The following is a 17,394-nucleotide window of genomic DNA, read 5'->3' as shown; positions in this document are numbered from 1 at the left end:
GCATGTTGCAGGTCCTGTACGGGCCTTTATGGATACAGAAAATGTTCGACTGCTGCCCTGTCCAGGAAATTCTCCAGATCTCTCACCAATTGAAAACGTCTGCCCAATGGCGGCCGAGCAACTGCTCGTCACAATACGCCAGTCACTACTCTTGATGAACTATGGTATTGTGCTGAAGCTGCATAGGCAGCTGTACCTGTGCACGCCATCCAAGCTCTGTTTGATTCAATGCCCAAGCGTATCAAGGCCGTTATTACGGCCAGAGATGGTTGTTCTGGATGCTGATTTCTTAGGATCTATGCACCCAAATTGCATGAAAATGTAATCACATGTCAGTTCTAGTATAATATATTTGTCCAATGAATACCCGTTTATCATCTGCATTTCTTCTTGGTGTAACAATTTTAATGGCCAGAAGTGTATGACTAATTTGACGAAAACTGATACATTAGGGTTTGTGACCATGCTAATTACTAAATTTATATAAAATTTTAAATATAATTATGTTGATTCCAATATGGCGGATATAACAGTTTCTCGCTTTTCGTTATGTTTTACTATTCTTTAACTTATTTTGCGCTTCGAAAGTTGCTTTATAAAAAACAAAAGTTAATGTATGGTGGAGTAATCAAACAAGAATTTGTATTTAAGTAAATACCTATTGCAGCGGCCTCCATTTTAAAAAATATCCCAGTATAGAACAGAACGAGTTTACCTAGAAAGACGTGCTACTTTCTTCGCACGGCTAGCAAGAGAGTAGTAAGTCTCATCTGAGAAACAATAACCGAATGAAGCTGCTGACCGTTTCTATTAGGGGATTCAATAATCGGGACATTACCCAATCTACTATTTCAAATTACCTACGTAAGAATTTTACTTTTTTCAATTTTGATGACAGATTTGGGTCTCTGACCCATTCTGCAGCATGGTAATGAAAGACCTTTTGGTAATCACTGCGTCCTAGCCTTTCTACGCGCTGGAGGTCATCCTTCAAGTAGTCATGTTGTCGATGCCACCTGCAGACATGGTCACTTTTATGGTGTGTCTCTACGGCTGTGTCCTCGATAGAGACAGAAAGTTGAACGCGCACGGAACGTTCCCTCTCCGCTGAGAACAGAAAGCAGAGGCTACATCCTAGAATCGATTCTTAGGGGACACTTGCTACGACTGGGCAATGTCTTGAAGTTCCACTGTTTCGCTCGGATTTGAAAGGCGCACCTTGGAATGTAGCTTCATAGATGATCACAGTGAGACAAAGAAGTGAATTGTGCATGTGGCTAGGGCCTCCCGTCGGGTGCAGCGTTCTCCTGGTGCAAAATCTCCGACCCGGCCCGGAATCAAACCCAGGCCCTTTTGCATGGCATCCTGCCGCCCTCCGACTCAGATCTGGAGGCGGACTTTGCAATAAAGGAACAGCCTGTACTTGTACACAACGAAACAAAAGCACTTGGAACGTTGAGCAGAAGCGCGCCAAAATATTGCCAGCGATGTAAGATTTCATCCCCTGATTTGGTTGGCGATACAGGCCACCACCTTATGATGCTTAACATAGAATCGAGTACACAAGTCCTCGGTTGTTATTTCAGCAAACTGGTCCTATACTACATCCAGACCTTGCCAATCGTTCCTTGTAGGACATATAACCTGTATGCCAACTTCTAATATGTGGTGTCCACAGCTATTGTACTGTTTAGGCGGTTTAGAGCAAATCGTTTTCCGTCGTACAGCGGGGAAAAGATAAAACCCATGCAATATAATGATAATCTGGATGTTTTTATAACATGACAAAAATGTTAGTTAAAGACGGAGTCCTCGAGTACTCACATGTTATCTAGAAGCACTTGATAGGAAAATTAAATGGAATAGGGTGCGAATGGCACAGTAGCGTTCTCCATTCAGAAGGAGTGAAGTTAAAACCCAGGTCCCGCTGTTCATCGTTATACATTCCACGGCTTCCCTAAACGATCTTAAGCGAATAGTGACATAGTTCCTCTACGAAGGCTATGGCCAGTTCTTTAACCTAACCTCTGACCCAGTAAGCTGTCTACAATGATCTCTGAGCGAGTTTGTGCTTTAAATTTCCTTATTTCCTTCCCGGTTAGAAGTATAATGCCGTGATAATAGTATGTCATCCTAGGAACGCAGTCAGTTATTGTAACTTACCAATCAGGATGGACATCACGCCACTTATATAGAGACAGAGCTGGCATTCGATGTAGAGATAATCTACAGTCGTGTTTTGCTACAGAGCCTTATTTATATCAAATCGATTCACCATTCATACACCATGGCTTCCTTAATCGTTAAACCAAAGAAAAACAAACGTTTCCGAAAACTGCGCAACATCACACAAGATACATTTGTTTGAGATGACTTTCATATCACAAATTAGGTATATGACAATACACAAGAGGTAGGGGCTGCGTCTCCACAATATATTAGAGGCTCCAAATTCCGTGGAACGGAATCAAAGCAGGCTTGGATACATCCCTCAGGAATCCCCCTCGCCGCCGGTTCTGTCAACAGTAATTGCTGTGAATAAGCTGTCAGCCAACAACATTCAAAACATCTACGAGTACAGTGGTGAACATATCGCATGGAGATACAAATCAAGACAACAGTGGCGACCGAGGTTCTTCAAAGAAGACTTGCATATTCCTCGTCACGTAAGGCCGCGCAACATTCTCCTGAAGTGTGGTAGGTGGAGGATCCTGAAGTGGAGAAACTTCTGTCACATAGCTGTAAGAGCGGAAATCGTATATTGTGTCCGAACGCACCACACACAATTTTTCCGCTATGTCACTTACCGGTGCGGAGTTCCGGACTGCAGTGGACATGGTGGTACCGTGTCCAGCACGTATGCTGCCATCACTGTCGCTGAAGCAGGAATGGTATGAAAACAAAAATTGTCTTTTCGATGCATGTTGTGATCTGAAGTGTTTGTGATTTTTGAAATATAAAAGCAGATTCAATGTTAAATGTGCCATCAGTCTGGCAAACAGTCTGTAATGCGTTACGTCCAATTCAGGTTCTGACAGTACGCAAGTCCAGGCTTTTTGAACATTTAGTTTCACAATTTTAGTTTTCCCGTTATCTACAGACTCAGTTGACAATATACCTTGCCAGAATTCAGTGAACTATGTTTTTCTATGATAAGTGACTCATCAAGACAAAAAAAAACAGTTGCTTCTGTCGTGGCATATTTGTTGGGCGTGATTGCGACACTTGCATCATCAACAAAGACCGCTACTTCTGCTTTTTCTGTGTAAGATCATAGGTAATTTAAACATAGTACCAGCAAAAGCGGTCCCATTATTGACCCCTGTGGAATACCATTAGTAATTTTCCCTTACTACGAATACAATTCAGCGCGAAACCTGATTTGTCTGAATGCAGAACACGATGTGTTATAATGCGGTATACCTCAACACGTTTGTGACGAGCACAACTGTGCGTATAACATGATATTATCAGTGGAGAATAAACCCATGGATTACACTGCAGTGCTGTCTTCCTTGCATTATTAAAATTATGTCGTTTCACTTTACTAGCCGGAACGAACTACTTAAAATCGTTAGGTTCACCAGCTAAACAGTCTTATGCCTCAATAGCAGCCTATCTTCGCTATCGATAGAAATCGAGTTAATTCTTCGTGCAAAGCAAATTAAGTGTATTTTTATCTCGCTAAGTAACTGTCCCAGATAATTGTTGTCATCATTTTGTGCATACGTTTCACAACGTTTTAGGTGTATCTGAATCACTGATGAGGTAGGATTAGGCAGATATGAAAGTTCTATGAACAAACTTGGGTTTCTCTATGAAATAGTCGTGTCAAATTTTTAAAAGCCTAGTAACGGTACGTACATAAATCACTCCAATAATGTAACGGAATATTCCACCACACCAATAAAAATAAACAGAAATCCGAAGATTAAGGGACGCAATTCTTAGTTAGCGAAATAACTTTCTGACGTGTCGCTGAAATGACTTTTGTATCAATATAATCATGTTACACATCCTCATTTTCACGTGGGCTATTTGTCAGTGAATAGCTGACAAGCTACATTCGTCATGAGAACGAATTGTGTTACAAGTTAAAAGGAAGATAAGGATTTAACAAGCTGTCGACGATGAGGTCATTCGAGAATGTGTACGTTCTCGGATTGCGGAAGTATAGGGAAAGAAATCGGGCGTGTACATTTCAACGGAGCTATCAGTACAATCGCACTAAACGTCTTAGAGAAACCATGGAAACTCTAAATCTGAATGGCCGGATAGGGATTTAAACCGCTGTCCTCCCGAATGCGTCACTGGTTAAAGCTGATCACTGCGTTGATTAAGCATTAATCGGCATGCTGGTCACGTTAAAATTGCCGACAGTGACTTCAGTTTTTTTATCGAAGATCGACTAATGTGAGTGCTCCATTAAACATATCTCTGGCAATCTCTGCAGTCTTGAAGGTCAGCGTCGCAGGATCCAGTCCACATTCCGAGCCGCAACTTTCTTCATCCGCCCTGCCATTAATAAGGCGGGACATACACTGGCGCCAGAGAGCGGCCGCATGACCTGTTGTTGCGGAGGCGTTATCTGGGCGCCGTGCAGAGGGACCAATACCACACGGTTACGTAATGCGGGACAGCGTGCCTACGGCGCGCCAACAAGAGCCGCGCGGTATGAGAAAGCAGCAGATATAGCACACACCGTGTCTTGGACTCCGGGGTCGCTAACAGTCTTTTTCTCCGTCTTGCATCTCCTTAAACACAGAAAACGAACAGCGAAGCTCTGATTTTTTCCTCACTTAAAACATTAATCGGCAGAAAACATAGAATAAACTAACGTGTTCATTTGCCTGTACCTTTATTAAATTATCACATGGATTTCATCACTGCTAACTCATTGATTTCCATAAAACAAAGGAAAATAATGAAAACAATAAATACTCGTTAAAATAAGAATGCCGCACGTCGAAGGAATTATCCACATGGGATAGTAAAGCTGCAGATGTGGTGCACGTGTACAAACAAATGACTACAGTTTCAGAAAATTTGGGTGATTTATTCAAAGTAAAGAGCTTACAAATCGAGCAAGCCAATAATGCGTTGGTTCACCTCTGGCTGTTATGCAAGTACACTACCGGCCATTAAAATTGCTACACCACTAAGATGACGTGCTACAGCCACGAAGTTTAACCGACAGGAAGAAGATGCTATATGCAAATGATTAGCCTTTCAGACCATTCACACAAGGTTGGCGCGGGTGGCCACACCTACAACCTGCTGACATGAGGAAAGTTTACAACCGATTTCTCATACACAAACAGCAGTTGACCGGCGTTGCCTGGTGAAACGTTGTTGTGATGCCTCGTGTAAGGAGGAGAAATGCGTACCATCAGGTTTCCGTTTTTGATAAAGGTCGTATTGTAGCCTATCGCGATTGGGGTTTATAGTATCGCGACATTGCTGCTCGCGTTGGTCGAGATCCAATGACTGTTAGCAGAATATGGAATCGGTGGGTTCAGGAGGGTAATACGGAACGCCGTGCTGGATCTCAACGGCTTCGTATAACTAGTAGTCGTGATGACAGGCATCTTATCCGCATGGCTGTAACGGATCGTGCAGCCACGTCTCGGTCCCTGAGTCAACAGATGGTGACGTTTGCAAGACAACAACCATCTTCAAGAACAGTTTTATGACGTTTGCAGCAGCATGGACTATCAGCTCGGAGACCATGGCAAGACAACAACCATCTGCAAGAACAGTTCGATGACGTTTGCAGTAGCATGGACTATCAGCTCGTAGACCATGGCTGCGGTTACCCTTGACGCTACATCACAGGCAGGAGCGCCTGCGATGGTGTACTCAACGATGAACCTGGGAGCACGAATCGTAAAACGTAATTTTTTCGGATGAATACAGGTTTTGTTTACAGCATCGTGATGTTCGCATCCGTGTTTGGCGACATCGCGGTGAACGCACATTGGAAGCGTGTATTCGTCATCGCCATACTGGCGCACAATAGGCGTGATGGTATGGGGTGCCATTGGTTACACCGCTCGGTCACCTCTTGTTCGCATTGACGGCACTTCGAACAGTGAACGTTACATTTCAGATGTGTTACGACCCGTGGCTCAACTCTTAATTCGATCCCTGCGAAACCCTACATTTCAGCAGGATAATGCACGACCGCTTGTTACAAGTCCTGTACGGACCTTTCTAGATACAGAAAATGTTCGACTGCTGTCCTGGCCAGCATATTCTCCAGATCTCTTACTAACTGAAAACGTCCATTGTGTGTCACCCCTCCTCGCGTTGGAAGACGAAACCGCGGAAAATATCTTTTTCACGACATTAATTAAAATAAGCATACATTGATGTCTTTTACTTCAAATAATACTGGAAGTGAGATGGTTAAATGATGGATTATCACTTTCGCCCAAGTTAATAACGCTGTATCCTCTGTGTCTCACAATATCAACTGTCGTCCAAATTTGCACGGTTTGTGCAGCCGACATAAGCAAACTAAGTGTCGCTGGTAAATCTGCGATTATTTGATTCAACGGATTTGAGGTAGCTTTCAAACCATTCTCTGGATGTTGACCACATAACGCGCCAATTGGAGAGAATTGTCAAGCCGAATAGCTGCTTGCAAATTGTCCAGGGCACGATAGCAGCCCATTTTGCAAATCTTCATTGGATTGCCTATCTGCATGCGGGAACTAATTTGAAGAGACAATACGAAGCAGAGCGGACCAGAGGGTCAACAGGTAAACTTGACGACAGCTCAACCTACAGGTTAAAGTTGTAATTATAAGGATTTTCCAAATCATTAGCAGGCTTCCCTTTATCTATGGAACGTTGATATGTAACGCTAAGGTGCAAAAAATCCCACTGATAACCTTTCGCAGGGATCACACGTCCTAATGGTAGTGAAAGGGTGTGATGAAGTTATTGACAGATAGACACAAACGAGCTTCATACAATTGTGGTAGCTTTTTACGTGTTCGCCTTCTATCGTTCAGACTATGGAACAAATTCCTAACACAAATACGGAAGCATCACAAAGAGACCGAATATGGGACCGACTTGTCTTCCTCGGTTTATTTCCTTCCTCCCCCCCCCTACTTATTTAGACTGGAAGTCAGTGACCCGTCAACAGCTAGCTTCATAAAATAATATCACACAATTCTTGAAAAAAAAAACCTCAGAAAAAGTCCATTTTGTAGGTCAGAAGATTTTGAAGTACGATTAAGTAAAAAACTTTTATCCCTTTTTTTAAAATTTACCGATAGCTGAGTGCGTAGCGTGTATGTCTTATAACCATACTGTCTCTGGCTAGATTTGTGTTACTAGCAACACCTGTTTTTTTTTTTTTTTTACTTTCAATTAAATTCTATATGTATTACCAAATGGAAATGTTAGTCAACATACTAATATTGAAAGAAATTTTTTTTGCAAATATTATGTCTTGTTGATTTGTTTTCAGAGGGGAGTCTGCCTTGAGTAAAACTCAGTTTTATCTTTTCCTGGAAACAGAAGAAAAGATAAAATTGTATTTTGCTCAAGATGGACCCCCTCCAAAAAATATATTTTTAAGTAGACACGGACAGAAGAGCTTCAACTTCAAGATGGTTATTACATCTTCTTGGTTTTAATTACTAATAACATGATAATAATTAAAATTTGTCAGAAACACGTGAAATACATTATTTTTTAATAAGAAGATGTATAAACCAATAATAATGTTCAGTCACTAGAAACAAAAATGCATTTTGTTTTCTATTTAGCGTTGGACATTTATTCAGATTGTAATTTATTTTCAACACTCACATTTTCGTGACATTATTAATTAAAAACAAAACGACGTCGCTGCTTTTAAAAAATTGTGATTCAATATTTTTTGTTAATTAACATTTCGGTTTGGTAATAAAAAATTAATTTAAATAAAAGTAAAAAAATTGGCTACTAGTGACTTTTGAACCAGGTACCCAATAGTTACATGGCACACAGTACGCATTTTAATTATCTTTTTACCCGTTTTTTTTGTCTCTGCCGAAATATCGGCAATTTTGTGTAAATAATTGAAATGTCTTGAACCTGACCGAAATTGCTGTTGGGACACTGACCTCCAAATTCGATAAGAGTGCAGAACAGTCGGTGAGCTGCCTTCGACAGCCAATGAACTGTCAGCGGCTGTCACATGCTGCTCTAACTGGAAACTGCTCGAATGAACGTGACCACGCGATGAGCCCATATCCATCTGTGCTTGTCGTAAGCAATGAAAAAGTGGTATTGTAGAAAATGTAGTGTGTGATGATTTCTTCCTACAACAGAACACACGATCTCGCAGAAACAGTATGGTGGACGATTGTCTCCAGCCGCAAACATTTCAGCGTGTAGAGAGACCAGTTCTATCTGTCGTCGTGAACCTCTCAGAGCGTACTGTATCTTGAGGTGCTGTCAGTAGATGTGGTGCCGCTCAAAGCCGTTCCGCATAGATACTTGTAGCGCCGGGGACTGCCTTTCAAGGCTCTTGGAAGTGCAGTTATGTAACTACAATTTTCTTTCCCTTGCACCATTCATCTGGAACATGGAGTGATGTGTCTTAAGTGTGACAGTCCAGCAATGCGATTAATATGAATTGTTCTTAGGCCAAACAAAGTGCTGGAATCCTTTATGTTGCTGGTTTCATCGAATATCAATTTATGTTCTACACAATGAGAAAGCAGAGTATGTTAACTTTTAAATTTCTTGTTGTCACTGAGGGCATTAGATTTATTGGTTTTTATATTTTTCAATGCAATGACATGAGCATTCCACAATGTCGCTACCAGTTTCGACAAGCCAGTGGTCATCTAAAGGACGTCAGTAGGCAAAAATCGTAAACGAAGAATCACTTTATAATCTATAAAATCTGCCAAGAACCTTTTCAGACAACGATGGAAAGGAAAAAAATCATGAGTCAACGCACTTTCAAGAGGTTTCCGTTGCATAATAACAATACTGAAGCCAACAATAGGTAGAGAAGGAGGATATGTAGACCGAATGAAATCTCATCTTTGTTTATTTTGTTGGAAGTAATGTCTCCTTAAGCAGATTTTATGCTTTACATTCATCAAAGCAAAACGTAGCCAAAGGTGGTGTCCAGGGGTCTGGGCTTCTCCCTCCCCCAGCATCTAAATGAAATTATACACGACCTGGCTGTCACATAGTGAAATTGAAAGATACTTCATTTTCAATCATACGACTAAAAGCAGATACGCACTGTCGATAGTCAAAGGGCCATCGATAGTGTTAAACTATCGATATACAAACAGCACTGAAAGCTATCTCCTATCCATAATTTATCCAGGACCAACTGCTGCACATTTTTAGCCTTACTTGAGCTCAACTATTTTGTTTTGTTAATCAGTTCATATCTTACTTGCAGTTGAGTTTAATATAAGTGCTGCAGTTTCTTGCTTTTTTTTCCGAGTGCTGTTGTGATAGTTTGTAATTACAGATAAGTTTGTAACAAGAAAAAAGAGGAAAACCAATTTTAATTCGTCCACTAGCGTTATTGTAAGTCAACATTACGTACGTGTTACTACAAGAGCCTAATCACCTCTCTGTAGCAGTTTAAGATTAGCACTGGAGTCGTTATTTGGAAACTGGTAGAACTTTGGGGTTGCAATACTTCAGTATTTCACAAGGCATCAGAGTGGTAAACATAACTACACACAACATTAAATTAAAATCAGGGCATAAAAATACACTTGGATTTGCCTGTACCGCCACGCGGTATTAGCCGTTCGGTCTTAGGCGCTGCAGTCATGGACTGTGCGGCTGGTCCCAGCGGAGGTTCGAGTCCTCCCTCGGGCATGGGTGTGTGTGTTTGTACTTAGGATAATTTAGGTTAAGTAGTGTGTAAGCCTAGGGACTGATGACCTTAGCAGATAAGTCCTATAAGATTTCACACACATTTGAACTTTTTTTTTTTTTTGCCTGTACCACACAAAAATGGCATGGATCAACAAAAACATCGCCCAAATGGCAATGATTGCATTTCTTTAAAATTTTGCTCAAAATTCAAATGTTAGTGTCAAAACTGCAAAATATGGCTCAATCTGGTCACCCGGGCGGTATTCAGTTATAAAAACCAGTCCCGATACGGATCGATGGAGAGTGATTTATGGAGAGTGGAAGGGGTACGTGACGACGGCACCTTCTGTAGTTCTTTCGTTTCTAAAAGATTTTTTCAACGGGCTGCTTCAACTCGTCCGAACCGACTGCACCCTGCAACCGCCCTTCCCCCCTCTCCCCCGCTATCGACCTAGATCTATTTACGCTGCTGTAGCACTGTAATAACTAAAGTGTTTTGAGATGTTCTACGGTTAACTTCAAACTGTAATATTTTTAAGCTGCAGAAAGAATTACCTAATTTTTTCTTCATTACATTTGTACAAGTACTTATTTTGATTTGGGAAATAGTTACTTATTTTTCGGACAGACAGTATTTAATTTTAATTTTGGTTCACTTAAGATTTCGACAATATGCGTAGTACAGCGATATTTACATTGGGGGCTATACTGTGGGTGGTAATTGCGCAGCAGGGGAGATGCATTTCAACAGCTGAAGTGCTGTCACAAGCAGAACTTCTACGCTGTAGCTAGTGTGTCTGCAGTGATCGTATTTACAGGCCACGCAGGTAGTACCAATAACTAGACGGAAGTTACCAGTCTCCGGTTAGAGCAACGAATAAGAAAATCAGCTCATAAACAACTGAGGCGGCCGCTTCTAATGGACAAAGCTCATAGCTCAGCAGGCAGCAGCAAAGCAAGTTGGCCACTCCTTCAGAACAAAGGGATGAACTCCCACAGCGCTGAGAACGAGAATGAGTTCCTGCACAGGTACCAAGTTATTTTGCACACGTCCTATTTCTCTTGTTCACTGTAAGCAGTATGCCACTTTTCACAGCGTAAGTTTTTGGTTTTCCTTTTTACTCCTCGTGAAACAGTGTGGAAGCTCTCATCTGAAGGAGCCAATGACTTTCTAAAGTTTTTGTGACCTTATATGCAATAACTACATGAAAATCATCGTTTAAATGTCAAAGCTAAAGTACTAATCTAATAACTGAATAAGTACGCTGTACCAATTGTACAGTAAGAACATGTGCAGTCTAAAACTATTACTAACAAACTGTGTAACAGTAAGGGAGAAATACTGAGTCTAACACCCTGTTTATGACAAAGTCATGAGTGATGGACTCAAGTTTGGGTGGGCCAAGACTTTGAATGGAAACTGGTCATATCCTTTCTAAAAGAATTATCTCAGGTTTTGCCTTAATCTATGTAAGAGAATCGAAATTGTTTGGTTCTCAGGTGAGTGACATCAACCTGAGATCTGAAGAAGGTAATTACATTGGACTACAGTTATACCTGTTCTTAGCACATCTGTTGATGCAGGTATCTACATACGACTTTTATATTAAGGGTAGAAAATCTTCGAAGTCAAGATCGCAAATATGTATATTTATATATATTTTAAATTTTATTTTGGTTACTATTCTCGACTACACATGAGCCATCTCTAGATCATAATAACGTTCTTGATTGGTATAACTGCCATGTGGGCTCTAAGCTTATATAAAATATTTTTTTTTTTTAAACTGACAACACCCACACCGAACTTATAGGTAAAATAACTTCATGTTGTTCATAACCAACCACGTACAAAGGTCATAAAACTAAGGAGTTACACCGTTAAAAATTAGTAACTGACAATTTAATCGGTAATGGTATTTTCTCATAGTAGAGATCATCATGACTACATTATTACAACGTGGTAATGAAAATATAAAAAATATTTGCTTTCTTGATTTAGAGGTTTTTCAGCCCTTAATATAAAAATTACGACAGACACTTGCCTCTAACGCTGACAATGTCAACAAACATGGTCTACATATAACTATAAAATTAACACCTATTCTTGGAAGTATCTTTCCGCTTTCATAGAGAGAAAGAAACAGTGATGAGGATTGTTGTTAATTCCGATGCCTAAAATTCGTTCAATACTCATTCCATATTTTCTCCCTTCTTTTAGGAGATCCACTGGAATTTGACGAACTGCTATACATTACGCAACATAAAGCAAGAGAATTAGATTCTTATGTAAACCAACAAGATGTTATTCTTTGTTGACTTCTGTCTCTAGAAGCGGTCCCCCTTCAGCAGCACCGTTATTCAATTGCCTAAGATTTACGGCCCGTCAGATAAACGATCGTAATTGCTAGCCGACAATCTGAGTGACAGGAGCCGGAACGTTTCACAAATCAAGCAGTGGATGGTTTAAATAGTTGTGTACACTTGGACGCGCATACGGACATGCCATTTCACGCACTTCGCCTGTTAGTTCCCGTATTGCTGACTACCAACGGCAAGTAACAAGATGTAGCGCACGATAGTCTGTTGACAAGGAACTATGTATTTAGCTAGAAGCCACCTATAGAAGATGGCTAGTGTTTTTTTACACTACTGGCCATTAAAATTGCTACACCACGAAGATGACGTGCTACAGACGCGAAATTTAACCGACAGGAAGAAGATGCTGTGATATGCAAATCATTAGCTTTTCAGAGTATTCACACAAGGTTGGCACCGGTGGTGACACCTACAACGTGCTGACATGAGGAAAGTTTGCAACCGATTTCCCATACACAAACAGCGTTTGACCGGCGTTGCCTGGTGAAACGTTGTTGTGATGCCTCGTGTAAGAAGGAGAAGTGCGTGCCATCACGTTCCCGAGTTTGATAAAGGTCGGATTGTAGCCTATCGCGATTGGGGTTTATCGTATCGCGGCATTGCTGCTCGCGTTGGTCGAGATCCAATGACCGTTAGGAGAATATGGAATCGGTGGGCTCAGGAGGGTAATACGGAAAGCCGTGCTGGATTCCAACGGCTTCGTTTCACTAGCAGTCGACATGACAGGCATCTTATCCGCATGGCTGTAACGGATCGTGCAGCCACGTCTCTATCCCTGAGTCAACAGATGGGGACGTTTGCGGGACAACAACCGTCTGCACGAACAGTTCGACGACGTTTGCAGCAGTATGGACTATCAGCTCGGAGACTATGGCTGCTATTACCCGTGACGCTGCATTAGAGAAAGGAGCTCATGCGATGGTGTACTCAACGACGAACATAGGTGCACGAATCGCAAAATGTCATTTTTTGGGATGAATCCAGGTTCTGTTTACAGCATTATGATGGTCGCATCCGTGTTTGGCGACATCTCGGTGTAGGCACATTGGAAGCGTGTATTCGTCATCGCCATACTGGCGTGATGGTATGGGGTGCCATTGGTTACACGTCTCAGTCACCTCTTGTTCGCATTGACGGCACTTTCAGCAGTGGACGTTACATTTCAGATGTGCTACGACCCGTGGTTCTCCCCTTCATTCGATCCCTGCGAAACCCTACATTTCAGCAGGATAACGCACAACCGCATGTTGCAGGTCCTGTAGGGGTCATTCTGGATACAGAAAGTGTTCGACTGCTACCCTGGCCAGCACATTATCCAGATCTGTCACCAACTGAAATCGTCTGGTCAATGGTGGCCGAACAACTGGCTCGTCACAATACGCCAGTCACTACTCTTGATGAACTGTGGTATCGCGCTGATTGGTTCAAATGGCTCTGAGCATTATGGGACTTAACGTCTGAGGTCATCAGTCCCCTAGAACTTAGAACTACTTTAACCTAATTAACCTAAGGACATCACACACATCCATGCCCGAGGCAGGATTCGAACCTGCGACCGTAGCGGTCACGCGGTTCCAGATTGACACGTCTAGAACCGCTCGGCCACACCGGCCGGCTATCGCGCTGAAGCTGCATGGGCAGCTGTACCTGTTCACTCCATCCAAGCTCTGTTTGACTCAATGCCCAGGCATATCAAGACCGTTGTTACGGCAGAGGTGGTTGTTCCGGGTACTGATTTCTCAGGATCTATGCACCTAAATTGCGTAAAAATGTAATCACATGTCAGTTCTAGTATAATATATTTGTCCAATGAATATCCGTTTATCATCTGCGTTTCTTCTCGTTGTAGCAATTTTAATTGCCAGTAGTGTATTGGTCATCATTGGACGATTTCTTCGTTTTGTATAGCATCGGCAATGGCAGTTAACAGTTCTTCAAAACCGACCACTAAGATGACAGGATGTCCTTTCACAAATGATCTCTACTTGTTTTTCGCAGAGGATACTGAAGTACTATATCACTTAGTCGGTGGAGTTCTCGCTTACCATGTAGACCGACATCTCTATCAATTCCGATTAATCTGCAGTGCGGTACTCTACGATACATAACACGAGAAGCTTTCACCTTTGCTGGATAACTTTCAGCAAGACGTAAAGCAACCGCCAGCTTTCACCGTTCAGTGACCCTTCTGTGGAATCCCTCATCACTAACCTGCGTTTCTCAAGCAGTTGGTCCATGCCCATCTCATTCCACGCCATACGCGTACCCTGAAGTTAGGATCGACATCGATACACCGTGCGGTTAATTTTTGGCTCGACTACAGCACAGTCTTAAAGCTTTGACCCAACGTGTAGTGATAGAGCGATCCACAGGCGCTTTCCACGTGACATTCAGGCAGCTGGGAGCTGATATGTGGAACTGTTTGCGAGTTAATACTGAGCTTGCTTTGTCGCGCAAACATGATAAATACGTCGCCAACGAACTGATCTTTGGTCCGACCACTAGAATGGTACCGCGTTGTAGCAAGGGTCAGTGGGCTTCGCACGCCTCGTGGTCGCCGATTCCTTTATCGGAAGGCGATCCGTGTTCCGCTATTTGTCGCACTGGAGGAGAGGAGTTAACGACCGCTTTATGTTCAGGCCACCGCCAGGCGCCGGACTCGTCGCTCTTCCCAAGAACGACACCGGTTCGGGCGCACGCGCTCTGGTGGGAAGCTATCTTCAGTGGAGCCGAAACTCGTTCGCAGCATACAACAACGTGCACGATAACCTAGTAGAGAGTGTCGGAAGCTCCATGCGGCTTTTCGCGGCTGTTGCTGCAGTATACAGAGAAGTTACAGCATTACAAAATTGCAGCGAAATGCAGGAAGATCTGCAGTGGATAGGCACTTGGTACAGGGAGTGGCAACTGACCCTTAACCTAGACAAATGTAATGTATTGCGAATACATAGAAAGAAGGATTCTTTATTGTATGATTATATGATAGCGGAACAAACACTGGTAGCAGTTACTTCTGTAAAAAAAAAAATAAAAAAAAAGAATTGTTCAAATGGCTCAAAAAAAATTGTTCAAATGGCTCTGAGCACTATGGACTTAACATCTGAGGTCATCAGTCCCCTAGAACTTAGAACTACTTAAACCTAACTAACCTAAGGACATAATAAACATCCATGCCCGAGGCAGGATTCGAAACTGCGACCGTAGCGGTCACGCGGTTCCAGACTGAAGCGCCTAGAACCGCACGGCCACAACGGCTGGCTTACTTCTGTAAAATATCTGAAGAGTATGGGTGCGGAACGATTTTAAGTGGAATGATCATATAAAATTAATTGTTGGAAAGGCGGGTGCCAGATTGAGATTCACTGGGAGAGTCCTTAGAAAATATAATTCATCAACAAAGGTGATGGCTTACAAAACACTCGTTCGACCTATACTTGAGTATTGCTCATCAGTGTGGGACCCGACCAGGTCGGATTGACAGAGGAGATAGAGAAGATCCAAAGAAGAGCGGCGCGTTTCGTCACAGGTTCATTTGGTAAGCGTGATAGCGTTACGGAGATGTTTAGCAAATTCAAGTGGCTGACTCTGCAAGAGAGGGGCTCTGCATCGCGGTGTAGCTTGCTGTCCATGTTTCGAGGTGGTACGTTTGTGGATGAGGTATAGAATATATTGCTTCCCCCTACTTGTACCTCCCGAGGAGATCACGAATGTAAAATTAGAGAGATTCGAGCGCGCATGGAGGCTTTCTGGCAGTCGTTCTTCCCGCGAACCATACGCCACTGGAACAGGAAAGGGAGGTAATGACAGTGGCACGTAAAGTGCCCTCCGCCACACACCGTTGGGTGGCTTGCGGAGTATAAATGTAGATGTAGATAATTATGGTGTCGGGTTCTCTAAGAACTTCGTAAAGTACAAATATCGCCTAGAAATAGCGGTAAAAGTGAACTGCCATTAATATGAACAAAATGAAAACATGTCGGCTCGTCAGGGAAAGACTGCATGTATTACGTCAAAACTGTGCTTATGTATCGACATACTCCCTTTTCATTTCAGTGCACTTCTTCCCAAATATTTTTGGTCTCTAGGTACCACACCTAAAATACGCATTTTGTAACTGTTCAAGATAAAACCATTTACGGATACCACAAACTTGGACTCTTCATCTACATCCGCAAACATACTCTGTAAACCACTGTGAAGGGCGTGGCAGAGGGTGCTTAGCATGTTAGGATCTCTTTCCGTGCCAAACGTGTATTACGTGCGGGCACAATCAGTGCTTAAATGTCACTGGGCGTGTTCCAGTTACTCTAATTTTTCGTAAGAGAAAACATTGTCTATTGTAGGCAGTATCTTTATATTCTTTGTCTGTTGTGCTACTGGCCAGTTTCGACTACCATGTCATTATCACTCCACTCCGTCTACAGGCCACAAGAGGCCCATCGGGACCATCCGACCGCCGTGCCATTCTCAGGCTAGGATGCGGATAGGAGGGGCGTGTGGTCAGCACACCGCTCTCCCGGTCGTTATGATGGTTTTCTTTTACCGGAACCGCTACTATATGGTCGAGTAGCTCCTCAGTTGGCATCACGAGGCTGAGTGCACCCCGAAAAATGGCAACAGCGCATGGCGGCCCGGATGGTCACCCATCCAAGTGCCAGCCACGCCCGACAGCGCTTAACTTCGGTGATCTGACGGGTATCGGTGTATCCACTGCGGCAAAGCCGTTGCCATATGTCATTATCAGGCACCTATAAATAGAACGTACTAAAATAGGAGAGAAATATGTAAGCCATATACATTTAGAGAATTCAAAAATCTAATGATGACAGAGTCTTAAATTCGGTGTAAGTTATCGTCCATTACTTACCTATACATTGGTCAGCCAAAACATTATGACCATTAACTGCCACACGTTGTATGCCTCCTGGTGGCTTTGCGGGCACGTGACGCAGTAACAAAAGTATGTAAGCGAAAGAAACACGGATGGAGGCTCACCCTACCAAAGAAATGGGCTTCAAATGGGGGAACCCTTTGGGATAAGCGACTTTACCGAAGGGCAGATTATTACTATGCAGAGCTTGCGAACGAGTATCTCGAAAACGGCGAAGGTGGTCGAATGCTCACGTGCTACTGTCGTGAACATTTACGGAAACAGGT

General features: G+C 42.6%; 1 pseudogene; it reads right to left on the bottom strand.

The window, feature by feature from the left end:
* Positions 1-16,848: 16,848 nt before the first annotated feature.
* LOC124728356 lies at positions 16,849-16,966 on the bottom strand (annotated as a pseudogene).
* Positions 16,967-17,394: the final 428 nt, after the last annotated feature.

The sequence above is a fragment of the Schistocerca piceifrons genome, chromosome 1, assembly GCF_021461385.2.
Source record: "Schistocerca piceifrons isolate TAMUIC-IGC-003096 chromosome 1, iqSchPice1.1, whole genome shotgun sequence".
Taxonomy (NCBI): domain Eukaryota; kingdom Metazoa; phylum Arthropoda; class Insecta; order Orthoptera; family Acrididae; genus Schistocerca; species Schistocerca piceifrons.
Note: the sequence above shows the minus strand (reverse complement) of the source record. Positions and strands in the feature narration are given on the sequence as shown.